Raw genomic sequence first — 27,380 nt, forward strand, 5'->3', positions numbered from 1 at the left:
CACACTGAGAAAGGTGCCAGTGTATGTTCTTGTGTGCACCAAAAGAAGCTAATTGAAAAACTGCGCTGCTCTGCTGTTTGCTAAAAAGTTCCCATTGAAAAGGGAATATTTTACATGAAAAAGGATGCTGCACTGACACTATTTTCATCTGTTCATCATCATACTACTTTTATCAGTGACACCCTACAATGCCCATCCATATTCACATTGTGCTTTAGCAGAAGAGAACATTATTACGAATGACAGGCCATATTAGGCCTGACCTGGGAAGTCACCAGAAACTTAAGACGTTTGACTTTTGCTACAAAGTGTCAAAAATAAACCCTGCAAAAAGAAGACCCATTTCTCTGCACATGTCAAATTCAGGGGACCTTTGCCTTGTACAGACTGGTGTGTAAAACAAGCTGACTAGGACTGCACAACCATTTGGGAAATTCAAAGGGAAGAGAAAACCTTTGAAATGGTCAGCCCAGCAGACTTCACCACATGTTTAAAATGCGCTTTTGCAAATAAGGAAAAATGCATGTTTTAAAAGTGTAATGTTGAAAGAAGGCCCTGTCTTGGCCTAGCAATGTAAAGTGGATTTGCTGAAAAACCTATATGGAATATGTTATTTCAACAGGTTTGCTTTTGATTCAGAACAAAATAAAATGACATAAGGAAATAAAGACTTTGGCTGCAGTCTGAAACTAGCTTACCAGGTCTCTGCCATGGCCCAAGGGACATTTGGGGTGCTGATGACAGCATTGTCCTAACCCCAAAAGAAGCCACAAGGGAGATCTGGGACACATTTGTGATAATTGCTACCTTCAGAAACTTTGAATGGACCAAAAGCACTAAAAAGCATATATTCATCAGACTTTTGTCTGGGCTGAGGCCTCTTACAATAGAAATTCTGGGACACTTAGGTGTGATATAGGAAATCACACGTCCTCACAACTTTTACTGGGAGCTTCAAAGCCAACTCAAGAGCAGCCTTGGAACTATGCCCGTATATGGTGAACAATGCTGACCATTTTGCTTCTAAAGACTATTTTATTAATAAACTTTTAAGACTTTTATCCTTGCAACAGGACTTCACAGGAATTTAAAAAGTTAACAGTTTAAATGTAATTTTGTGGGTTTTAATTTAAGATGTGGTAGCCTAGACTGCCATATTGGGAACAGAAATGGCAGAGAATTGGACAGTGTGAGGAATGTATACATGATGCCACTGTGAAATTCAATATTTACATGCCTTATGACAATCTATACCCATGTATAAAGTTATAGAATTTTAGGTTGAATATTTTTCGCTGAAAATCACAAAAACCGATTAGACGGGCGAAAGAAAGTCCTACAGACATGAGGGTGGGGTTGTCATGCTCTGCATAAAATATGTAATTTGTTAAGATGCCACAACTGTAAAAATGTGCCATTTATGTCAAAACTGGATTTTAGCTAAAGTAACTGTGGGATGATCCTAGGCTTTGTAAAGCTACATCATAAAGCTGATGTCATGTCTCTAAAAATCCAAACAGCTGACAGCAAGGCGGTAACAATCACCTCTGGCCAATCCAGTTGTTAGAGGCATGGCCGGCCTCTTCTGGAACCATCATATAATTCTATGATGTCACCATGCCTTATAAATAAGGGAGCCTGACAGAACTCTAGGACACACTCTCTTCTGAATTTTCCAGCGCCTGCGTATCCAGATATTCCACCTTCACTCTGCAAGATTCCAGACCCCACTGCCAGAAAAGGAATAGTTGACCCAGGCCTTCCTATCCAGACAGAACTACCCTTCAGCACTAAAACCCCACAAAACAATCCCACTAACTTCAGGGAGAAAGGGGAAAGGTGGCTGGGCCCGCTTTGGGATTCTCCAGTGCCGCCTGCTTGCCCTGCTTACCCGCTCCATCCAGCTGAGGCGTCGCTGTGCCATGACAAGACCATTGCCCAGCCGACTTTTGCCAGGAAAGCCGGCTATCTGGTGACCAGAACCTTTCAAGCCCAGAACCCGGTTGGCTGTCCCAAATTCCAAACTCAAGTGCTGATTGTATTTCCCCATCCCATAGTGACACATAGCATACCCCATCTTGACCCCTTTGTCTTTGCCATATTTTCTAAGTAATCCTATCCATACCCTGGTAACTTGTCTAAACTGTTTTAATTCTCTGTGCACCCTGTCCTTGTTTTCCTAGTGATAGCGAAATTCTTTCATTCACCTCATCTTGTAACTCCTTAGCAATATTTGGAATAATTTAAATTATTTCCCACATAGATCTGAACGCTGGGTGAAAGGGTTAAGTTGCAAATTAACCCGGGATCGTACCATGTCTTTCTTTAACAATTGAGTCTGAATTATCTAGTTTAAGTAAAACTGTCCTTTTTATTTCCAAACCGATTTCCTCCATTTAATGGCTTTATTTCAACAAAACCGACCCTCCTTTTATCTTGCAAATCTCATCCAGTTTTTCAGCTATACCCCTCCTTTCCCTTCTATATTGTCCATGTGATGTACATATATCCCCAGCCCCAAAATCGCATTCCAATTCAGAGTATTTCACCTGTTTTTCTGAAAAACCGTTTTGACATTTAAAACTGCAAACTAGAAAAAATGTAACTTTTCCATGTTTGATTTGACCGCACTGTGTTTTCAATTTAAACCTGCTTTGTGAACTGTGTGCCTTTTGTGATACCTTACCTTATAGTTACTAGTGGTATAACATTTATTTGTTAAAATCCAAGTGTCATTTTAGGCCATAGCAAATGGTTTAAATTCCATTTTCCTCTTATTTTATGAGGGAAGGTCGGTTTTGGATTTTGTTTGCTGCCTCATATCCTGACTACCTGCTGCTTCTTTCTATCCACTCAAAATTAGATTAATTGTAGGTTGAGGGAACTTTGCAGGGGGAAATCTTAACTCTGGTGCTATCCATCCTAATTGAAAAAGTGCTCCTATTCAATTGTGCTTTGGATACGTTCTTGTAGAAGATTACCCAAGTGTATTTCAGTAGATTTCATGGTAATTATCACCCCGTGGTGATTGCTGGCCAATATTAAAATGGTGTGATTTTCTTTGAAATTAAAATAAATAGATATTGCGTTACCACCCACCGGTCTGGTTCATGGTCCATTGTAACCCGGGAAATTTGTAAAAGGGGGTGTGAGATGGGTCGGTTATCGGCTCAATTTGAATTTGTTGAAATTAAAAAAAGAAGCATTCTAATCGCGCGCTACATCTGCGGCTGAGGGCGAAGGTCCTGGACCAGTGTGTGACGCCCGATTGGAATCCTTCACAACCTGTTGGACCAGGACTTTTCCTCATATGCTGGACTGTGGTAACGCATGTAAAAACATATTCCTTGTATTTGAAGTTACTGGAACGAAAGCATATCTAATGAGGTAATTGAAAGCTTGTAGGTTAATCTCAGCAGGACTAAGCTAAAGAACATGTGCTTTTAGAAAGGGAACCCTCGTTTGACCTTGGTAGGGAAACCGCCTGTTAAAACTAGGCTAGTGGGTCTCATTACGACTTTGGAGGTAGCCATGCCCTTAATAAGGACATGGCTGCCTCCAAAATCGTGTCCGGGTTCCCTGAATGGGGAAATACCGTGCCATTCCAACTTTGGAGGGCCCGGTATTTCCTCCTTCAGGGAACCCGGACCCGGTCCTTCCCCATTCCAATTCGAGCCCCCATAGGGCTCAAGGGGAAAGGGGAGGGAGCTAAGAACGGGCCCATTAACAATGGGCCCGTTGTTAGCTCCCTGGTCCCCTCGGGGGACCCGCTATGGACGTCTGGTAAAACTAGATGTCCAGAGCGGGTCCAGCGAGGAAACCTCGTAATAGGGCAGAATGGGATTAACAGCGCCAGCAGCATTACCGGCGCCATTAAACCCATTCCGCCCTTCTTGTAATGAGGCCCAGTGTCTCGATAACACTGAAAAGTCAAATGTTGTACCAGAGCGGTGAATAATTGAAGGGGTGATGAGAAATGTCCTCCTCAGGTGTCAACCCCGTTTTAAGATCCCATATAGAGGCAGAGAAGCAGCCCTACGATGGCCTTAAGAAAAACAAAGAAAAAAGAGAAACTAGTTGAAGGAGATTTTTTCGCTGGCTCATCGAGTAAGCATTGCCCTTTGGCCAGACAATCCGGGATTCATCTTCTTCTCAAGAAAGCCTCATGATGGTTCATGGGTGCATCAACAAAACCTTGACACGACTAGAGGGCAAACGGGATCGCCTGAGTGAGCAGGTGGCCCAAATAGAAACCAGAACGGCGACCCTGCCAGAAAAAAAACTCTCTGAAAGAGATACAGAACACGCAGACAATCACAGCGGTGAAGAAGACGAGTAAGAAGCTGGAGGTAGTGATAGAGGGAAACAAAGCCCTGGAGAGGAGAATGGAATACCTCGCAAACATTGTTCGAGCCAAACAGCTAGGAGCACTTGGCCTCCCTTTAGGCATGTAAGGTGATGACCCAGAGACTTTTGTTTACTCTTGCCTTCTAGAGATGCGAGGCCTAGTCACAGAAGAGGACGCAATGGAGTTAAATGCTGTGGGTCTAATACAGTAGAGGACTCAGAAGTGGGACCAATGCTCATTATCAAAATATCCATTGCCAGAGATAAGGAAAGAATTCTAGAGGAAGCCAAGAAGAAGGGAATCTGGTAGATCAGCAGAAGCGGAGTCTTTTATTTCCGGGTTTGGCGCCCAACACCAGAAAGAGGCGGCGGCTTTTAAACACCTTGTAAAAGAGATGTCTTGGTCGTAGAGGGAAAGCAGCTGCATGCGCCGTGCGAAGCTCGGGCGCTAGGGACTGAATTAGGACATTTGGCCAGAAGTGAGAGGGTGATAACATAGTTTGGTGTCTTGCTGTTTCAGTTGATAAACCCATACCGTCTAATATTAGCCTGCGTCGCATCTAGATGGAATTGTGAATATTGGCATGTCCACACTTAGACAGATTGGTAAATATTAGCATGTCCACACTTAGATAGAATTGTGAACATTAGCCTGCGTCGCATCTAGATGGATTTGTTAATATTGGCTTGTCCACACTTAGACAGATTGGTAAATATTAGCATGTCCACACTTAGATAGAATTGTGAATATTAGCATGTCCACACTTAGCTAGAATTGTGAATATTAGCATGTCCACACTTAGATAGAATTGTGAACATTAGCCTGCGTCGCATCTAGATGGAATTGTGAATATTGGCATGTCCACACTTAGACAGATTGGTAAATATTAGCATGTCCATACTTAGATAGAATTGTGAATATTTGCATGCCCACACTTAGCTAGAATTGTGAATATTAGCCTGTGTTGCATCTAGATGGAATTGTGAATATTGGCATGTCCACACTTAGACAGATTGGTAAATATTAGCATGTCCACACTTAGATAGAATTGTGAACATTAGCCTGCGTCGCATCTAGATGGATTTGTTAATATTGGCTTGTCCACACTTAGACAGATTGGTAAATATTAGCATGTCCACACTTAGATAGAATTGTGAACATTAGCCTGCGTCGCATCTAGATGGATTTGTTAATATTGGCTTGTCCACACTTAGACAGATTGGTAAATATTAGCATGTCCACACTTAGATAGAATTGTGAATATTAGCATGTCCACACTTAGCTAGAATTGTGAATATTAGCATGTCCACACTTAGATAGAATTGTGAACATTAGCCTGCGTCGCATCTAGATGGAATTGTGAATATTGGCATGTCCACACTTAGACAGATTGGTAAATATTAGCATGTCCATACTTAGATAGAATTGTGAATATTTGCATGCCCACACTTAGCTAGAATTGTGAATATTAGCCTGTGTTGCATCTAGATGGAATTGTGAATATTGGCATGTCCACACTTAGACAGATTGGTAAATATTAGCATGTCCACACTTAGCTAGAATTGTGAACATTAGCTTGCGTCGCATCTAGATAGGTTTTGTTTGAAGGATAGCATGCCCGCGCCCAGATGAAACTTGAAGGTTAGCATGTGCCACACTTAGAACTGGGAACACCAGCCTGCGTCGTTCCTAGATAAGATTGTGAATGTTGGCATGCCCACACCTAGATAGAACTCTGAACTTTGGCCTGCGCCGCTTCTAGATAAGACTGTAAAGGCCAACAAGTGCCACACTCAGAGAAAACTGTGAATGTTAGCATGCTAAAGGTCAGGTAACCCACTAACCAATATAACCTCAAACTCTGCATACTTATCTCACTCAAAAACTCACACAACCATCTCTCGCACCACAAGCAACACGCACTTCACAACACTGCAACAACACATAAGCCGGAGCAACAGCACACGCGGACTGACACCGATCCAATACTTGCACCAAAGCTCAGTATCTGGTGTATACCGAGCTGAAGCTGCCAACAGACCACTCCTCTCACTATCCTACTCCCTCTTCACCTTACTAACCCATCCCACCTTATCGTTTACAGATCCGCCAGAGCGCCTGGGGACCAATTCCGTTGGTGACGGTGCGCGGTACAAATACCTTTAACATTTAACATTTAATTAAAACTCGTAAATCGGTTATACGAAAGACACGTGGTCCGTGCACACTGGTAATGCTTGTGGAGTGTTTTAAGCTCACTATTGTAGATCTGTGCTCGCTGTATGAAGTGTCTAAGAAAATGGGATGGGGTTCCCCATAACTTTCTCCTTCCCCCTCCCTCATCCACCCCAACGGGTTAAGAGAGGATATCTGGGAGGGCCTCCGATAGTTAGACTGTGGCTTTTATAACTGTCGATGTATGTGAGACGGGATCGCCCTTCACATCGTGGGCACAGCTGATGTAATGGTGTTAATAAAAAAGTTTCAATCAAAAAAAAAAAAAAAAAAAAAAATAATATATATATATATATATATATATATATATATATATATGCTATATATATATATAAAAATACGGTACTAGTAAATACCCGTGCTGTTGGTAGCAGAGTTGACATGAATGCCCACAGAGTGCTACAGTAACGAAAGGTAGGTAGCATTTCCTTCAGGCCTCCCCGTCTAATGCTCCCTGGAAGTCCTTGGCAGCTTGTGGCAAGGCCTCTCGCTCTACAAAACAGGCTCCCTGGCTACTCTGACACCTATATGGAGGGTAAGTGAGATATCTTCACAGTCATACATGTCCTTTCACCCAGAGATGGTGCGGATAATAGTAATCACATACTCTTATGTTCTAAAGGCAAGAGCCCTTATGCTACCCCCCCGATGAAAGCTATTTTAATGGAAAGGTGGCATGGTTTGATAGTTTACCAAGGTAAGCGCTTCGTCCAGACATCTCTCTTCACTAGTTTGACACAGATTTTAATCTTGGGAAGGACGACTCAATACATCGATGACAAATAAATTCGGTCATAACGATCCGTCTTACTGTGTGAAGCATCTGTTAAAGGCGACCAGGTGGGAAGAGTGTCAAATAAAGTAATGACAAGCACACCTTTTTATTATTTTATTTTATTTCAGTTTCTGCGTCCTATTATATCACGTGTACTCAAACCAAGCGACTGCCAGCACCATTTCCTGTCAGTCAAACGTGCAAGGGGATTAGCTGTAATGAATTGTGTTATTAAGTCGAAAAAGATTTTTCGTCATGAGGTCCAATCGCTGACCAGGTAATTATTTTACCCAATGTGCAGGGGTGTTGCTAGGTCTGGAAAAGATCAGGGGCTACGCTAATGTCGGGAATGGCGGGACTCGGGGCTAGCTAGCTTTTGGTTGTAGTCCCTGAGCTTCTATCCGGGGCTACAGCCCCGTCAGCCCCCTCGCCCCTTAGCAACGCCTCTGCCAATCTGGCATAGCTACAAAATTCTTCTGGAAATGCAAGTGTACTGGGAATTAGAAGTAGCCAACGACTCTTGGTGCATATTTAAAAAGAGACGCCAGATGGCGCTGCGCCTCCACCTGACGCTCCGTTCTAAAACCGTGTGAGGCATAGTTAAGAAACTCAAATGTATTTTTGCTTTCAACATTGCCTTGCCTCAACATTTCTGCGCGCAGTAAAACGTTTATAGGCCTGGTTCCCAAAAACGTTTGCCAGTGGGGAAACCCCCATTGAAAACAGGCTTTGTAAATCAGACCCAATATGTATTGTTTTTATGGCAATGACAGAATAGAAAAATAAATACAATACCGCAGATTATTCATCTTGACTGGGGAACTACAATTAAATCATAATGTATAAAGGTAATTAGGCGGTGGCATTTCGCACTGCAGTGGCACTTGTTAAATCAACATTTCTCAATTGTGAAGATTTTGTCTACTTGACATCTCTAGCCTTCATTCAAAAAGCTGCTTTGAATTGCCCTTTCCCTTTGGCAAAGGCTCGGGCGACCTTATTTAACTTGAATTATTTGAGCTCTCTTCGGGACACATGCAGAAAAACGACTGCTTCAGAGAATAGGTCCGCGCGGAAGAAGGGACGGGAAGTGGGCTACAAGGGAGAGGGAACGAGGGCCGCTTAAAACATGTGGGAGGCCCTGTGCGACAAAAGACATGTGAACCCCCTAATTTGCATATGGATTGATGTTAATGGAAGTAACGGCGCAAGGAGGGGCATCGGGTTTTGATACTCCACTGCACCATAGGACGGTACAGTACACGAAGTGGCCCAACATATAGTTTCCTTTTATAGTTTTTGTTTCCTTGGCGTATCAACGTTTAGTGTGTTCTTTTTTTATTTTACCATCTTATTTTTCTTCTGTTTTTACTTTCATCTTTGTATTATTTCCCTTTCAAAAAGTAAATAAAGGGGTAAACCTGCACTCGAAATCCATGATCCTTCAGGTAGAGTATATAGCAATCAAAAGAAATGGATCAGTGGAATGGGATGACGTTGGTTAGATTAGATCCATATCAAATTTCATTCAAAAACTCATCACATGAAAAATTCATCTTAATGTCATAAAATTTCATAAAAACCATTGATCAATTCATACCTTCATACGTATCCACATACAAAAACACATTCAAACATACATGAATAAAACACCTTAGTGTAGTTATAACATCAATTAGTATGATTCAGAATATTTTTCGGTTATCATCTTCTATAGTGACCCAGTCCATAGTGTCAGGTGTCGTTGTGAACTGGTATCAAATTTCACCAGATATGTGTGGATGCCGTATAACTATTTTTAGAATGAGCGTTTGCCGAACGAGTGTATAAGCATATGAGCAAGTAATGTATGAGCCAAACGGTTTACATTTCATGAATACACGTACGCTTTCACGGTTGCGCACTTGTCTCTTCAAAGATGCTTTTTCAGTTTGTTATTTAAGTTTCAGTCGATAAACTAAGCAAAGTTTCTCATAAAGAATGTTCAAAATCCCTCAGAATTAATGAGAGATTCCGATTCACCAGATAGTTGGATTAAACAAAAGTGGCTCACCCACGCATGTGCATTGCAATTGGCATAAGTGGCACGTATTAATAATTACAAATTGTTCCATTTGTGATGTTTTTTGAAAAAGTACTAAATAAAATTAGCTGTGATATGTCCCACACTGTGTTAGTAACACCAATACCCTGGTGTATAATATCAAGACAATGGGCCTAATTACGAGTCAGCCGGTCCGAAAACAACGGTAGCGGTAAATCTGCTGCCACCGTTGTTTCCGGACCGGCTGATTCAGAGTTCTGCAGGTGGGAGGTTTGACCTGGCGGGAGTAACACCACCCACCTGCAGGTAGAAATGGAAACAGAAACACCGGCTCTGTCATAGACAGAACCAGTGTTTCCATTGTCCCCATCCCCATGGAGTCCTTTGGAACTCCTCGGGAATGGGGATTTACGGAATTCCGCCTCTGGAATTACCGGGTCACCGGGATTGTAATGCCTCGGTGATTCCGGCAATCACGGAGGCAGAATGGTATTTTGGGTCCGGAGGCAGGCTGCCGGTTTTTCCGGCACGGCTACCGCCAGACTTGTAATGAGGCCCAATGTGTCTAATTTCAACTCACCAATTGTGTCTATCTCTTCTGTTGTCCTATAAAAGAATATATATTCCAAATGTTATATGATTAGTTGGTAAATGACATCGATCAAATAAGTAAAAAATTATATTGAATTCATTGTAGTGTAAAACATTTCAATTATTCTCACCCAATGTTCAAGTCATATGAGGGTATGAACATGAATCTTTATGCGCTACGTTGATACAATTAATTGTCCCAATGATTTCTGTCAGCGTCTGTACATAAGCAAAATAACGCCAAAAAATATGACGTTTCTGCATGGCAATTCAATTGGACATAGTGTAGTGTATTGTGGTCTGGATACCTAGAGACTGTTGCGTGTCTTACCTGAATAAAGTTAAAATCCTCCTGATAAAGAGTGTAATCCTGTTCAGTAGGGGCGTTCCATGTGGCAATCTGAATCCCTATTATAAGCAAAATAACGCAAATATATATAGAGTTTCTGTGTAGCAATTCAAATGAACATAAACAAGTGTCTTGTGATCTGGATAACTGGAGACTGTTGCATGTCTTAGCTGATTAAAGTTGTAATCCTCCCGATACAGAGTGTAGTTCTGTTCGGTTAGCAATGTTCCTCGTGGCAATCTCCCACGATCGCCATTTTGAATGTTATTTTATATTCACATCATCATGACGCGGCATGACGTCTGAGACTCACTTCCAATTGGAAGTTGTGACAGCAGATGCAAAATGTCCCTGAATATCCTTCTCATGGTTTGTATCTAGTTTGTTATATCTCTAGATAAATTAAGAACCAGTTTAGATGCAAAACATCATGACGCAGCATGACATCGATGACTCCAAGTCTGTCTTCACTTCAAATTGAAAGTTGTGACAGCGGAAGCAAAATTTCCCTGAATATCCATACTATTCCTTCTCATGATTTGTATTTAGTTTGTTATATCTCTCCATTAGATGCAAAACATCACGACTCATCATGACGTCTCCACTTCCAGTGCTCGAATGTTTGTTTAAATGCCTCTCATCATTTGTATATATCTTAGTGTGCCTGGCCATTAAGAATTGATTTACATTCACAACATCATGACACGGCATGTCGTCTGTGAGTTCATATCTGTCGTCACTTTACTTCCACATTGATAAAACTAAGGAATGCAGTTTTCTGGGTTACAATCAAGCTGATGTTCTGCATATGCATTAAAACATGTTTGTGAAGAAGATACATTGGCCCTCATTACGACCCTGGCGGAGTGGGTTTACGCCAGCGTTATTCGCGGCGGACCCGTCCGCCCTACTACGAGTTCCCGTAGCGCCATGGAGCGTTTTCCGCCTGGTTTTTCCGGGCGGAGAAATCCATGGCGCTACGGGACCTTGTTGTTAATTACGCCACCGTATTTTACGGTGGCGTAATTAACGCCTTCCCCACTCCCATTATACCCTATGGGGCAAAAATGGGAATGGGGAAGGGTAAAATGGGGAATGGGGATTTACCGCCCCGCCAAGGTCGGAATGGGGCGGTAAATCCGCCAACCCCCATGGCGCTATCGGCAGCTTTCCGCCGTGCTCCATGGTGCATTTTGCACCGCGATTTCCGCCAGGGTCGTAATGAGGGCCATTGACAGTTATGCATGTGCAGTCAGCACAGTGCTAACATGCTCTAAATGATCATCACTTCAGTTTTGGATTAATTCATACCCACTGTACTCATTTTCCTTAATGTTTCCCACAAGTGGCCACTATGCCTGCCGCTGGCTAATTTCTGAGCTTCAGATAGCATATGCCTGTGCTACACAGCTATTAATTATTTTGGTCTGTTTCCCCCATTGCTTTCGTGGCAGTGACACCACTCAAATTCCATGATTCATCTGATGTGTATGCAGATTGATCTCACTTTCAATACTCCCCACCCTCCTCTTTGTCATCCCTTGATTTCTGAAAGTGGTCCGATTCAGGGTACCAAACATATAAATATATTTTTTTAAAACAATCATTTTCATTCTTAAATCAGAGGGGGGCCTGTGTCCAGCGGCTGTGTCTGTGGGGAGCTCACTCCAAATTCAAAATACGGCTCTTCGATAGAGATGAAAATTGTCCCCAAAGATGGCAAAACAGATGTTTGCATTGACTGACTAATAGGAGCACCCTTTATACATTAGAATTACTCATCTGATAATGAAGTGGGGGAAAGCCACTTGGCTCCCCTTGGCTCTCCTGTCTGCAGGTCATGTGTGACAATTTGTGCTGTTATAGCCTCCGGACAATGGGTCATAGTGCATAAAAAGGATACTGTGTGGAAAATATTTATTGTAAGATTGCCTAGCAATGTCTGCACCATACTTAATTTAACACTTTCCGTGATCACTTTTCATAAAAGAGTGTTGAGGTCTGTTGCGAGCAGTGCGTGGCCTTCAACAATGGTAACGCTTTTAAAAGCTGAGATATTGAATTATGTCTAAAGTGTCTTTGTTGGTTTGTCACTATACTTTTTATGTGCGGCAATAGCAAACATCAAAGGGAATGTGAAAATCTGGTAACTGATATTCCCATGTTGTTAAAAGGTCCATCTGAGTTGACTTTAAGTCTGGGAGTTTAGGAATCTGTGGTGAAGGCTTTGAGATTCCCAATATTCCACTGATTATCACGTAGGCCCTTTGTGTGCTAGAGATTGAAGTAGGGAATAATCCCCCGCTTTTTCAGGGTTACTTATGAGGAGCAGGCTCTCATTTGCCAAGCACATCTATGCTTGTGTTCAAAAACTGCACAGGGAATCCAGTACAAGCGTTCCTTACCTGAAACGTTTACAAAATTAGCTGGCCCGAAGTGTGCAATTTGCACAAAACTCTTCATTCCAATCAGATCACCTATAGATCCCTTATGTTGCTTTTTTCTAGATTTCCTGTACATGTTTCTGTAAACAGACCCAAGACAGACTTTCGGAAACATTCAAAAACAGATTGCAAAAATCGTGTGGTCTCTTAGTATTTTTTACAGAAAATACACCTCTGTGAAACTTTCTTAACCCATTTGTAATTTTTTATATTGAGGTCAATTAAAAAGCCACATACTGCCGCAGGTCACTGCTTCCAACTGGACAAAATAGCTTTATCGTGAATCAATCAGGATCATTCGTAAAATTCGTAACGCTATAAGACCAGGCTGTAAATATATTATTTTGTCTAAGCTTTAAACGGTCTATGAAAATAGGCGGGCGGAAACAGTCTAATTTCAAAAAGTTGCTAATGTTATTTGAGATTTGGTTGCATAAATGAAGATGGCCTAGGCAGCATTATGTGCTTGGTCACCATTTGAAGCCAGTGAATTTCATGAAGGCCTCCAGCGGTTAAAAGCCTTTCAGATTTGAGCCCTCGCTCTCTTGAAATAAGCAGGCTCTTAAAGGGTATGTGCAATTGTTAATGTAGATTAAACATTTTTAAATACAAGTATATTAAGACATCGCTTTCAGGAACGATAACGAGTTGTGAAAGGGAGACAAGGTTATCAGCTGTTGTCAGTCGCTCGTGTCTGGCTTGTCAATAATGGTCCACAGCCGCTCTTGTTTTGTGCAAGAATGTTGGCAATAGAAGAAATGAGCACTCGTTTAATAAAAAATTAGACTTTTTCTTGCTTTTGATGGAGGGCATAGCTGCTTGCTGGGGTCAACAACTCGCCAGGGCCTACAAAAACAGTCTGGGCCTCATTACGACTCAGGCGGTAAGGGGTTTACGGCGGCGTAAACAGCGCCGACCCTTACCGCCTGATTCCGAGGTCCCTTAGCGCCATGGAGGTTTTAACACCTGCTTTTAGCAGGTGTTAAAATCCATGGCGCTAAGGGACCTTGATGCTAATTACGCCACCGTAATTTACGGTGGCGTAATTAACGCCTTCCCCACTCCCATTATGCCCTATGGGGCAAAAATGGGAATGGGGAAGGGTAAATGGGGATTGGGGACTTACCGCCCCGCCAACCTCGGAATGGGGCAGTAAATCCGCCAACCACCATGGCGTAAACGTAGTTTACGCCATGGTGGTAAAGGTACGACCCAGGCGGTAACTTACCGCCTGGGTCGTAATGAGGCCCTCTGTATGTTTTTAATCACACTGTGCAAGTTAAGACACTGAGTAGAACTGTCGCTCTGGTGTTGTTCTAAATGTTGGCTTTTTATTTTCAGAGTTTATGCTAAAAGCTCTTAACTCCTCTCAGTAACTACCAACACCCCTTCATCGTAGTATATTTTTGACAGCTTCATGCCTAGACATGTTCACCCATAACCGCTGAACATGAAGACACAACCAGGTTTTAAAAACAACAGATTTTTATTAACATTTGAAAACATGTATTTTTATTCAAAATGTATCCACATTAAATAGTTTGGGTCTGTCAGTTACTGCACAAAGGTCATTCATGCTTCAGATTCTGTAGTACACGCGATTACTGCACAGTCACACTGCATCCTACTGTGTCGAGAGGCAAATATGTCGACACTCCATTAGGCATTCAATTAGGTATACTTTATCCCCTCCCACTTGCGAACTGTTTTCTCAATGATGTTTCTAACACCCATCGGACACATGCGTCTAAACAGCTTCATATTTGCCGGTTCTATAGCCCATAATGTTTTAGACACGCATTGTTCAGCCCCTTTCGCAATCCTTATCTGTGTCAGTGGCTGCGTCAACTGCAGCAAATCTACAAGATGTTAAGGGCTCAACACATAACATATTTTACGTAGCAATTTATCCACGTAATATGTTTCCAAACATTCGCGCCCATCTTGTTGAGGGGGTCATCAGTTTTATGTCCTGAGCACCATTGGTAAAAGTGTTGTTTTAAACACACCCCACCACTATGGCCATAAAACCCTGGGTAGTCTGGGTATCATTGTGGGGGAACGCCGTGGTGTCCCTATCATTCTCCATTAGCAAGATACATTCCTTACACGGTGTCTCATTACAAATCAGGTGGTAGCCCTTAAAAATGGAGGTAACGGTATTAGCGCCACCAATACCGCTCTGCTGGATTACGACTCAGCACAAATACCACCAATTGAAAAACCTGCCTGTGCTATTACAGCCGGCACTATTACAGCTGGCTGTAATAGCGCCGACAACACAAAGCGCAATTACAGCCTTATCACAAGTCCATGTATGGCTGTATTAGTATAAACCAGCACTAATACAGCGGAGAATTACCTCCAGTCTCCAGCTGGAGGTAAATGAACACAAGTGCCAGAAATGAAGCCAAAGGTGCAACCAATGCACCCCAGAGGGCTACATAAGGCACTCCCCTACCCCAAACACTGCTTCTAACACCATCCTGCCGTTATTTACTGTGAGCTGGAACAGGCAGCTGCTCATGCCGTGCCTGGATCTCGAGATGCTAGACAACCAGGCAAGGGCACAGGGAGCACAGGGTGGGGGACAGGAGAGGAGGAGGGGAATCGTTCCTGCTAGGCGAGCACCCATCCCCAGGGTTAGTCCATCACCCTGGACCCTCACTGACACCCAGTTGGTAACCCTGTAATGCCTGAACAAGGACACCATCACTGACCTGCTGGCCACCATCCATGAAGACATTGGGAGCTGGATAAACATCTGCACAGCTCTGCTCCCACTGGTGAAGCTGGTGGCAGTCCAGCTGATCCTTGGGACAGGCTTCTTTCAGCACTTTGTGGCCATGATGCACAGCATGGCACAGCCAACATTCTGTGCAGTCCTGGCCCAGGTGCTGGATGCCCTCCTGCGACATGTCAACAGCCACATTGCGATGCCCACCACCCCGGCACAGCCCAATGACACGAAGGCAAGGTTTTATGCCACAACCCAACTGCTAAACATCATGGAAGCCATTGCTTGCACCCACGTGGTGTTGATGGCACCCCATGCCCATGAGGCCATATACAGGAACGGGAAGCACTACCACTCCCTGAACGTGCAGGTGACCTGCAACCCTGTCCTCATCATAACCCACTGCTGTGCCCTCTACCCTGGTTCCACCCATGACTCCATGATCCTACGCAAAAGCACCCTGCCACGATACATGGAGAGGCACAGAGGACAACAGACGTGGATAGTGGGTGAGTACAATTGCTAGCACATATGCACAGTGAAGCATCTGACCAAAATGGTGGGGGGCTTGTTAACAGTGACACAAAGCATGGCATGACAAGTGAATGCACTAGCAGCACCCATCCCGCACCCATGATAGAACATAGCCAACAGAGGATGTACATGTTGAACACACCTTGACACACACGTACAGGTACACATACTGCAACACGTGCAACGACACACATGACCACATGTACCACAATGCATCTGTAATGAGGCACAGCAAACAACCACAATACAGCACCCAATAGCACCCCAGCCAGTGCCACAGCCATGTTCTCACATGCATACACCTTGGAATGTCGACTCACTGCCCCTAGTAGACTAGGTTAGGACACCAGCCAACCCAGCATGGCCCATGCACAAGAGCAGCACACGCCCATAAAACAGCCACTAGGGACACACCACTGAACAACATTTACAACACAGGGTGCATGTGCATGGAAAGGAATGCATGATACCATTCACAAAGGGTGCACATGCATCACACATACACATTACATGGGTGGCATAAACACATGCATGCACATGATGACCATTGCCCTGATACTGTGTGACATCACCCCCAAGCATGACCCAGTTAATGATGTAAGTGTAACAACCCATGCAGCTGACTCTGGATATCCGCATTTGGCATGGCTGATGACACCTGTACATGACCCACGTACATCACAAGAGACTGCCTACAACCTTGCCTACAGTCGGACAAATGTCTCCATTGAGCACCCCTTTGGATTCCTCAAGGCACGATTCTGGTGCCTAGATTGTACTGTGGAACCTGATGTACGTTCAACTACATTTTATGTATAATTGTGCTTGAACTACCCCCCAAGTACCACCCACCACCAACAACCCAGCTTACTATCCTCTCACCCCCCACCAACCAACACCCAAGAACACTATCCCCCTCGCCCAGCCGAGCACCAACACCACAGCACACTATAACCCTTGCCCCCACCCACCACCAACAGCCCAGTACACTATTCCTCCTCCCCCACCCATCAACAACACCCCAGCACACTATCCCTCCTACCCCCGCCCATCAGCATGCTCATAGCAAAGCCACTCAGGGTAACAGGAGTCATGCCATTCACGATGGCCTTGCCCTCTTCTCCCAACCCCCAGCAACCGGTGACCGTGTGCGCAGCTGGCACAGGGACTGCCACCTAGGGGTGCTCTGGTGTGCATCCTCTGCTGGCGTGGTTGACGTTGATGGTATTGATGCTGCCCCCTGCAGCTGGTGGCATTGCTATCCCAGATATGTTCTGCAAGGGTGGAGACACCCTCACACAACTCACACACCCTTTGCCCGAACCCAGTCAGTGAAGAAGTGCATGCTGTGACAACTCTCCTTGTGCGTGCATTGTCACTCGCCATCCTCTTTGTGGCCCCATGGATGGCATCACGGATGGCCTGCATGTGTTCAGTGTGTGCATTGGCAATGTCCTCCATCTGCCTCTGCCTTGCTCCATGTGATTGAGTCTCCGCATGATCATGCCCTAAGTGGCCGTAAACTGTGATGGAGAGCGGTGCGTCTGGATGGGCTGCCAATAGGAGGGGGTATCAGTGTCAGGTCTGGGGGGGTACACTGGCATCATGGTGGGCTCTGTGGGGTCTGGCTGCGCTCTCTCACACAAGCTGGGCTCTTAGGTGTGGTAGGTGGTTGACTGCACAGACTGCGGCCTGGGGTTGGGGGCACTGCTGCTTGGTGGCTGTCACTTCTGCTGCTCTCCCTTTTTATCTCCAGAGACATGGGGCCTCATTACACGGATGGCGGTAGGGATTTACCGGTACCAGTAAAATACCGGTACCGGTAAATCCTTACCGCCTTACTACGAGGTCCCTTTGCGGGTTGGGGGATTTAGCGCCTGCTTTTTGCAGGCGTTAAAATCCAACCCGCTAAGGGACCTCGGAGCTAATTACGGCACCGCAAAATTGCGGTGCCGTAATTAGCGCCTTCCCCATTCCCATAGAGCCCTATGGGGCAGAAATGGGAATGGGGAAGGGCAATGGTGGAAGGGGGATTTACCGCCCTCCAACCTTGGAATGGGCCGGTAAATCCCCTTTCCGCCAAGGCGGTGCTGGTATTTTACCAGAATGAGCCATGGCGCTAATAGCGCCATGGCTCACCGCCTACCGTGTAATGAGGCCCATGGTTTGCGGTGGTGTATCCTCTTTGGCGGTGTGGACTGCCACAGTGGTGTTGTCAGTGGCAACTGATGTGCTCCGGACAGGCTAGACTGTGGGTCTAGGCATGTCACTGCTGCGGCAGGGTGTGGCAGAATGTGTCTTGCGCCTAGGGGTTGCATGTCATCCCCTTTGTGGGTGGTGATGGTGCAGGAGGGTGCATGTGTAGACGGCCCTGTTGCATCCTCATCCTCTGACGCCTCTGGAGATGTTTATATGCCTGTAGGGCCATGGCTGTATGCCGCTTCTTTTTTGTCCCTTGGCTTCTCTCAACACTGCTCTCACTCACAGGAGTGGCCTTGGTGCACTGGCACATGGGTGATGTGATAGGTGCCTGTAGCGGCTGTTCCCTGTGCCTGGCTCATGGGTCGTTCCACTGGGGGATGCTGTGCTAGACTGTAGTGGTTACATGCAAATGTGGGGCTGGGGGTTGACTCACCTTCTGCCTACTGGCTGCCAGCACCTGCCTCGGAACCTCTGACACCCTTGATTCCCTCCATGTCGAGGACTGAGCTGCACTTTTCTTCCCATGGCATGAGGTAAGGTTCCGGTGGTGGGCCTCCCCCTGTGGCCGTGGTGTTCAGTCTGTGCTGGGCCAGCATTCCCTGGACCCGCACACGCATGTGATTCCACCATTTCCTGCAGTCTTCCTGTCCCGGGGGACGTGGCTGACTACAGAAACCTTCCGGCTCACTGCATGCCAGATTAGGGTGTGCCACTGAGAGGAGGTTTTGCGCTGTCTTGCGCCATAGTGTTCCTCATGGTGGGCCACGACATCATCCACCAGCCCCACCATCTCACCCTCTGTAAATGTGGGCTTTCGCAGGCGATCTTGGGCTGCCTTGCCCCTAACCCTCTCCTGTGATATTTCTGCTACTCATGGAGAATGGATGGCAGCCAGGGGCTCTGATTTGTAATGGATTGTGATTTTCGAAATGGCCACCACAGTGCTTCCTGTTCCTGTGGTGATGCGTTTCCCGCCAGCGCTAATAGCATGCGCTAATTGCACCAGCACTAATAACGCCGGCAGCGGTAGCATGGATATCGCTTGCATTTTGGGCGCTAGCCCACATTCAGGACTTGTTTGTGCTTGGTGGAATCAGTATTAGCATCTGAGCCATGTGCGTGTGCATGCATACTTGTGATGCAATGCTATCCGCGCCACGGGTCCCAGTGGCATTGCTATTTCCGATCAGTGGAAATAGCATTGCTTACTGCCCAACTCGTGCTAGAGGCCACAGACTGTTATCGCGGTCCCCCAGATTTTCAATTGGTTTTGAACAGCAAGCACAATGAATAGTAACATTGAGCCTAATTACGGGTCTGGCGGTAACCCTGCCGCTGATACTGGCGGGTTGCCGCTAGACCCAAAAAAAATTACCACCGCCTGACTTCCCGGTAACACCGGGGCATTACAACCCCGGTGTTCCGGGAAGTCATGCGCCAGTCATTTGTAATTCCCCATTACCAGCACCGCTATTACCGGTGCCGGTGCTTCCATGAAGGTCTTCCTACCATGGCCGATGTGCCAGGCAGGGTCAGGCTACCCGGGACTGTTGTTTCCGGACCGGTATACTTATAATGAGGCCCATTGTCTTTAATGCTATTGGTCTCCATTAGCGAAATACAGTCCTCACATAGGCTATTAGCATAATCCCCTGGGTTTTCAAGTTGATTAGAACAGCCAACACAGTGAATACTGATAGTCTCTACTACAGCGTGGCGCTCAGTACTCCCGCACACAAGGCCCTGTTTATCATAAAGTCCCTAGGGTGCGGGGTCACTCTCCGGCATCCGCCTGCTAAACCGTAGATTTATAGTCATTGGGCCTCATTACAAGTACGGCGGTAGAGGGTTAACGGCACCGGTAAGGATGCCAGTGCCGTTAACCCCCTACCGCCGCGTTCCGATGTCCCTTAGTGGGTCCCACTAAGGCCAGCTGGTTTTACCAGCCGCACTTAGCGGGAGCCGCTAAAGGACCAGGGAGCTAATAACGGGCCCGCTATTTGCGGGCCCGTTATTAGCTCCTTCCCCATTCGAATTGAGCCCTACGGGGGCCTCGAATGGGAATGGGGAATGGTTTTCAGAATGGGGACTTACCGGGTCCTCCAAGGTTGGAATGACCCGGTAAGTCCCCATTCTGACTACTCGGACCCAGACCTGAGTTTGGAGGCAGCCATGGTGCTAATAGCACCATGGCTGCCTCCAAACTCGGAATGAGGCCCAATTGTCTTCAGAGTTCACTTCAACCTCGGATGGTCGCCCAGGCACCATGACTAGCTTCTGCTCCAGAACCACATTGTCGTCATCCCAAATCGCTTTGGGTTCAGAGTCAGCCATCAAGTCCTGCGCATCTTCCATCCCATCATACACTGAAAGACAATCATGGGTATAACTATCGTCAGAATCCCCGGGGCTTCTGGGGTGTGTTTTCCCCTTGTCGTAACTGTAGCGTTCATAGGGCCTCATTACAAGCTTGGAGGTAGCCATGGTGCTATTAGCACCATGGCTACCCCCTTACCGCATACCGGGTCCGGGTTCTCGGAATGGGTACTTACCGGGTCATTCCAACATTGGAGGACCCGGTAAGTCCCCATTCTGAAAACCATTCCCCATTCCCATTCGAGCCCCAATAGGGCTCAATGGGAATGGGGAAGGAGCTAATAACGGGCTCGTTATTAGCTCCCTGGTCCCTTAGCGGCTCCCGCTAAGGGTGGCTGGTAAAACCAGCCGGCCTTAGTGGAACCCGCTAAGGGACCTTGGAATGCGGCGGTAAGGGGTTAATGGCACCGGCATCCTTACCGGTGCCGTTAACCCCTTACCGCCAGCCTCGTAATGAGGCCCATAGTCTGCGTTTCCTAGTTACCCCGCCTGATAGCCCCTCGGAAGCTTGAAACATGCATGTTTTTCCCATGCCGAGCACAAAAGCTATATAGCGGTGTTATAAGCCACTCCCCCAGAGCCATCATAGCCTTAGAACCAGCCCAGACCTATTTATAAATTGATCATTTTATATGAAACATTCTTGGGATTCTTAAACTATATGAAATGTATCTTAAATATATTGGGGCCCTTATCAAATTTAAACCAACTTTATATAACAATAATATGAAATGTATATAAAGTTTATATACAAATTATTGAGGTTCAATAAAATTGACATTAAAAAAATTGGGGGTTTATCATTTTGATATAACATTTATATTAGCTTTATATCAAATCAATATCAAAGGGGTGGGACTTAGACTGGAAACAGGGGCCGTGTCCACCTGTCAGAATTGACCATGGTGTGAAAGGGGGCCCCATGTACTACTAATAGTTGTCATAAGTGTTGGAGAAGAAACCAGCTTGTACTATTTGTCTAGGGTTTGTTTGCAATGCTGCAAATGTGTGGGTGGGTGTGGGGACTTGGGTTCTTGGTTGAGCTTCAATGAAGACTGGGTTTTGCACTTGCTTGGGCTCTGCTCTGACTTCAGCTAGGATGTGGGCTGTGTTCTGCACCAGGCATGTCTAGTGGCTGGGCCCCAGTTTGGTATATGGACAGGAATGGGTGATTTTGTGATTGGGCTGAATTTGCGTCAGTGTCTGGGCTTCAATAGGCTCCACTCTGGGCTCGGCTGTGTACTATGGCGGGGTTTCAGATTGGAATAGACTCTAGACAAGAGCCAGCCACCTGTCACGCTCCAGATGTTTTCTCCTACAATTCCCATCATCCCAAGTCAGTGTCAGTGTGAGGGATCCTGGGAGTTGTAGGCCAAAACATCAGGTGGTGACTGTTTTGCCCGGCTCTAGAGTAAGGTAGACTCTCTCAGGGATGAGCCCTTGGTAGGCCTGGTCACTGGAAAGTAGAGGCGGGCCCGAGCAATTCAGGGGATGTAGACACAGCTGGTCCCTGGGCATGGCCTTACATCTGGATGCTCCTCAGCATGACAAACAGAGTGGGCTCCTCGGATGCTTGTTTTACCCCATTGAAATTAGGAAGTTGAATAGCTAGGCAGATCTTAGAAGATAGGCGTTTAAGATCAGACATGTATGAACCTTTCTCGCAATAGCTCCACGCCTTATCCTGCTCGCGGCACAGCAGAAAACCTCAGCTTTAGCTAACATTGATTCCTGTGAAAAATGTAAAGCTGTCACACCTGTGATCAGATGAATGTACAGTAATGGTACGTGTTTACATGCATGTGGTCTCCTGCTGCACTGTCACAGAGAACGCTCCAGTGAGGAGCTGGCCCTTCTATCAGTCCACGCGTCTCCTCAGTGTCCACTCAGGCGGTCAGAGGCAGCAGCGGCTAGTCGCTTCTTCTGGGTTCCCCATAGGCCAGCACCCGACCCCCTCTGGCCCCTGCTCTCTACATTTCCCTACGAAAACAGACGCCACAGGGCCACGAAGGACAAACAGGGTGGGCGAGAGAAACTCAACATGAATGTTTGCAAATGTTCAGACTGGTCCTTATGGGCACATTATGAACATTAAATACTGCCATTTCATATTTTAAAGATCTATAATTCCACATAGCAATACAGAAACAGCAGCACATGATAATAAATTATTACATCCTAGGAACTTAAACACATTGATAATAACATACTAATCATTTCATAAACGTCTTTATTGAAAAGTGGATTTAGCACCCATTAGCTCTTTGAGATTAGGTGGGATTGTATAATCTGGCTGTACAGTTTCAAATTAGTTACAGAGTAGAATGAAACATATTTGGGTTATACAAATGAAGGGGAGATAGGAAACAGAGTAGCAGGGGTAGAGGGTGGTAGAGGTTTGGGGGGTCCCGTTTTTCACCAACAATCTGGGATACTAGGTGTGTGATTTGAACATAAAACTCAATCAGGCACATGCAACACATGCATGTAAAACATAGTGGGAATCATTTTCCAAATCACTGGAGTGTAAAAGAAAGGTGGCCAAAAACAAGGCACGGAATCTGTGTCGCACCTAGAAACACTTGTGTACAGGCGTGTTATAAATGCCATATCGTATCATATCATATCATGCATTCTTGATGTGCCCTCAAATGCCATATAGCTTTACAACTGTCTGACATTTTCATGCGGTCTTAAAACCAAGGGATTCCCATGGAATCCGTCTGCTTTTTGCAGCAGCTAAAACAAGGCTGAATCCATAATAGGAATTCATGATAAATGCGGCCGGCCATCTGTAAATGACCGGCAGCATTTGCTCTTTTTTCAAAACGAAGTTCACAAAGAAAGCATAAAGGCAATTTCACCTGTATCTACACTTTTGGCACTACGTTTTGTATATGATTAAAATTATATTGAGACATCCCAATGGTACATAGGCGGTAATGTTGGCGGTCCCTTTCATGTTTGGTAAAATGGCTGCCAGTGTGTTGCGCTGATGCCATTATAAAACACTTTTCGTATTCAAGGAGGTCTTTGAACCTGTTAATTCCAGTTTGGATTGTCAAGAGACTCCAAACAGCTTTGGTGATTTAAGAAGGTCATTATGAGTTGGGCGATAAGGGATACCGGGCACCGTTAAGGAGACCGGTGCCGGTAATCCCTTACCGCCCAATTTCGAGGTCCCTTAGCGGGACCCGTAAAGGACCTGTGGTTAGACCACACGTCCTTTACGGTTCCCGCTAAGGGACCAGGGAGCTAATAACGGGCCCACTATTTGCGGGCCCGTTATTAGCGCCTTCCCCATTCCCATTGAGCCCTATGGGGGCTCAAATGGGAATGGGGAATGGTTGGTTGAATGGGGACTTACCGGGTCCTCCAGGGTCGGAATGACCCGGTAAATCCCCATTGAACCAGACCAGTGCCGGACCCAGTATTGGAGGCAGCCATGGCGCAAATAGCGCCATGGCTACCTCCAATCTTGGAATGAGGCCCTAAGTCTCTCAAAGGTCCATGTTTTCATCAACCCTACGTATAATCACTTGGGGCCTCATTCTGCAAACTGTGGGAAACACTGGTGAGGGTGGATTGCCTCCAATTCCGGTAAGGCCAAATACCACTAGAATGGAAAATCTGCTCTGTCAATATACCACTGATTTTCCACCAGTGGCAAGTTTGCTACTAGTGGTAAACAAGTATCACCAGCATTTCCCATCACAGAAAAATATGACACCTGAAATGGTGGTAATTATCACTGGAAAAAAGATAGCAGCCTCTGCTACCACACAAATTGTTTGTTGTGGGTTGTCACATTATGCACATGAAATCATGGGATGCGTTTTCTTTCCCTGCAGGTTGACCTTCCCCGTCCTCAGAATTAACTTCTGCTGCTGCAGAAAACATTGAAAAAGATGTCTTCCACCCGTTGTATTTTTAGTGCTAGTGCTATTTATCACTCTCGGTTTTTACAACCGGCAGTAATCTGGCCGTGTTCCTACCGTCAGTGGTGTCCCAGAGTTACCAAATGTACAGATGGCAGTAAGGGAAAAGGAGGTGGAACATTATTTTACCACAATGGAGGTATTGACAGAATGAGTGTCATTATCATCAAGATTTTGGACAAATAATGATATTGCTATTTTGTGTTAATTTGAGTCATCCCCTGATTTATTATTGCTATTTTTCTTTTAGTTATTATGTATCTTTTTAAATAAGGAGCAAACACAACAGATGCGTAATAGAGCACCAAAGAGCAGCGTGTAATGCAGCCATAACATACAATTACTTCACAATACCATGATACTCTCAAAAAAATATCATCAACAAAAAGAGAAATACCAGACTGACAATAAAAGGCCAGCTTCTAGTCCCCAAAGGCTGGGATCCGCAGACGGCCTTTCGTCCTCAAAGACTGTAATCCATAGACGCCTTTCATTCCCACTGGCTGGAATACACAGACAGCCTTTCATTTCTTTAAAAAAGTAGGAGATCTGGAATAGCTCTTAACTTTGTAGGGAGTAAGTGCCAGGGACAAACAGCTGGGAATGAGAAAGCTTTGGGTAACTGCTGCGCGACACCTGTTAACCTCAAGGCTGATCATCTCCTTGCTAGAGCATCTCCTTGCCACCTCCTGAAATACAGAAAGTGACAATCAGGTATGGCTCAACTATTCAAGGTCAGGCCGGCGACTTCAAACCGGTCCAAAGGTCAGAGGCAACCAACTCAGATACCATAACAGAAGATTCACACAATCAAATCACTCAGCGCCTATTATCAGCCACCGCCCATGACCAGGTTGACAGCCCTGTGGAAGACCACCCAAGACTGAACGACACGAGTCAATGCTGGAAGAACAAATGTCTAAACCGGGATATGAAAGTGGGACGAAGGAATGTAAGACTTTACAACACACAAAAAGTTGTAGGATTTAACAATCTGCTGGATATGCTGCTCACCCACCATCCATGGTTGAAAACCGTGATTGCGCAGAACAGATTTCCGTTCATTAAATATGCATATCTAACCAGTGCAGAGTAGGCAGAATGGAACTCAACAGGGGTCCTTTAGCAATATTGATGTAATCGTTTATCTACCCAAACAAGAAATATAATAAAAATGAATACTGAAAATGAGATACAGCCTAAAATATGCTCCCAATCAGCATAGCCCTGATTGTAGGAGATTCAAATTGATAATTGTCTGATGAAATTCTTCCATGCCTTAAAAAAGCGCTCTAAGGTGAAAAAACTGGCAGCATTGATACAGGCAGGGATAATTAATGTGTAAATGTTTGTCTGGGCATAGATGATGATAACATTATTCAAGCAATACATGAAGCAACAGATAACGCTCCACTCTGGATTTCTAAGTAAGCAAAACATTAGATTTTAATATTAATGTTTAGTGTACACCTATCCACAATGTAACCATTAGCTGCTGGACATGTAGATGCATCAGAATATCACGATCCAGAAGAAAGCCAAAAGATTTAGCTGCAGGAAACAAGGTGGGCGTGGTCCCATCCTCTGCAAACCTGTGTAACCACACCCAGATCGGCAACTTCCGTTTTGACCCAGCGGTGAATAGGCATTTAGATTTGGAGGTGTAATGTTTCAGAAAATGGCTGCTCATCCAGTCTGGCAACTCCCCAAGGCAGTGTGTTGGCCACTGGATTCCCTGTACACATGGTTACCACCAGTTGATTGTAATTTGCGTAATGATGCAGAGAGATGCCCCATTGGCAACCAGATCCTTCGGCAGCTTCACGTAAAGAAGAAACTGCTCCAGGTTATAGATCCGCCCAGGGCTACGCCGAGAGTAACAACAGCTTGAAAGGACTCTGCAACTGCCAACCTGACCAATTGAAAATGGCTGGTCAAGAAGAAGAGCAATCAGGTCACTACTGAGCCTTCCAAACCCATTCGATGTTCCAAGATATGTTGCAGTAACTCTCGGCTGATAGTATGAAATAAGCAGAGGGGTGAGTAGAACCAGCGCAGAAGGAACCCCTCGGAAACAGCACCTGCAGGATAGCTGTTTCAATGCATCAAGATTAGATTTCTACTATGTCAGCTAGGACCTGGTACACCCTTGATTTTTAGATAACCTAAAGTGTATTTATTGAGAAATGTGGCACCTTTTGATGGACTTTACACTGTTTCCCAACTCACCACAGGTCTATTGAGTGCATGGAGGCTACAGAATGTTTTTTCTAATGTGCTTTTCCAACAATGATATTTGTGTTTATTTTGTATCACTGTATGTTGTAGACCATGTGCCTTGCTGCCTTAGCAGCTGGCGCTGCCATAATTATGGAAATGCATCCCACCTGTGGACTTGGGATTTTATACTTTGTAAGTGCGATTTCGACCGTCAAATTTGCCATCAAATAACTGAATAGCTTATCGTTGATTCACAAAGGCAATCCAAAAAGCATGACAAGATGAAATAAGATTGTGGTGTCTTAGTGCACCAAGCAAAGCTACCAGTGTGCAAGCATGAACAGAATGGCAGGCAAAAAGTGTGTGTGTAAACATGAGCGTCAACTACGTTCTGTAGCGCTGCGCCACATGTTTGTGTCTCTAGACGGTGTGCATGCCAAGTGCCTTGTCTGGTTACTTCCTGTGGTATCGAATCACATGCCGTCATACCGGGTGGATTCTAGGTTTGCGCTGTTCAAAAACCTACAAATGTATAATTCTATAGGGTGGCCAATGGCAGAGCCAGGGTGGGGGCAGAGGGAGCGGCC

Source organism: Ambystoma mexicanum, chromosome 3p (genome assembly GCF_040938575.1).
Source record: "Ambystoma mexicanum isolate Mex_15411 chromosome 3p, UKY_AmexF1_1, whole genome shotgun sequence".
NCBI lineage: Eukaryota > Metazoa > Chordata > Amphibia > Caudata > Ambystomatidae > Ambystoma > Ambystoma mexicanum.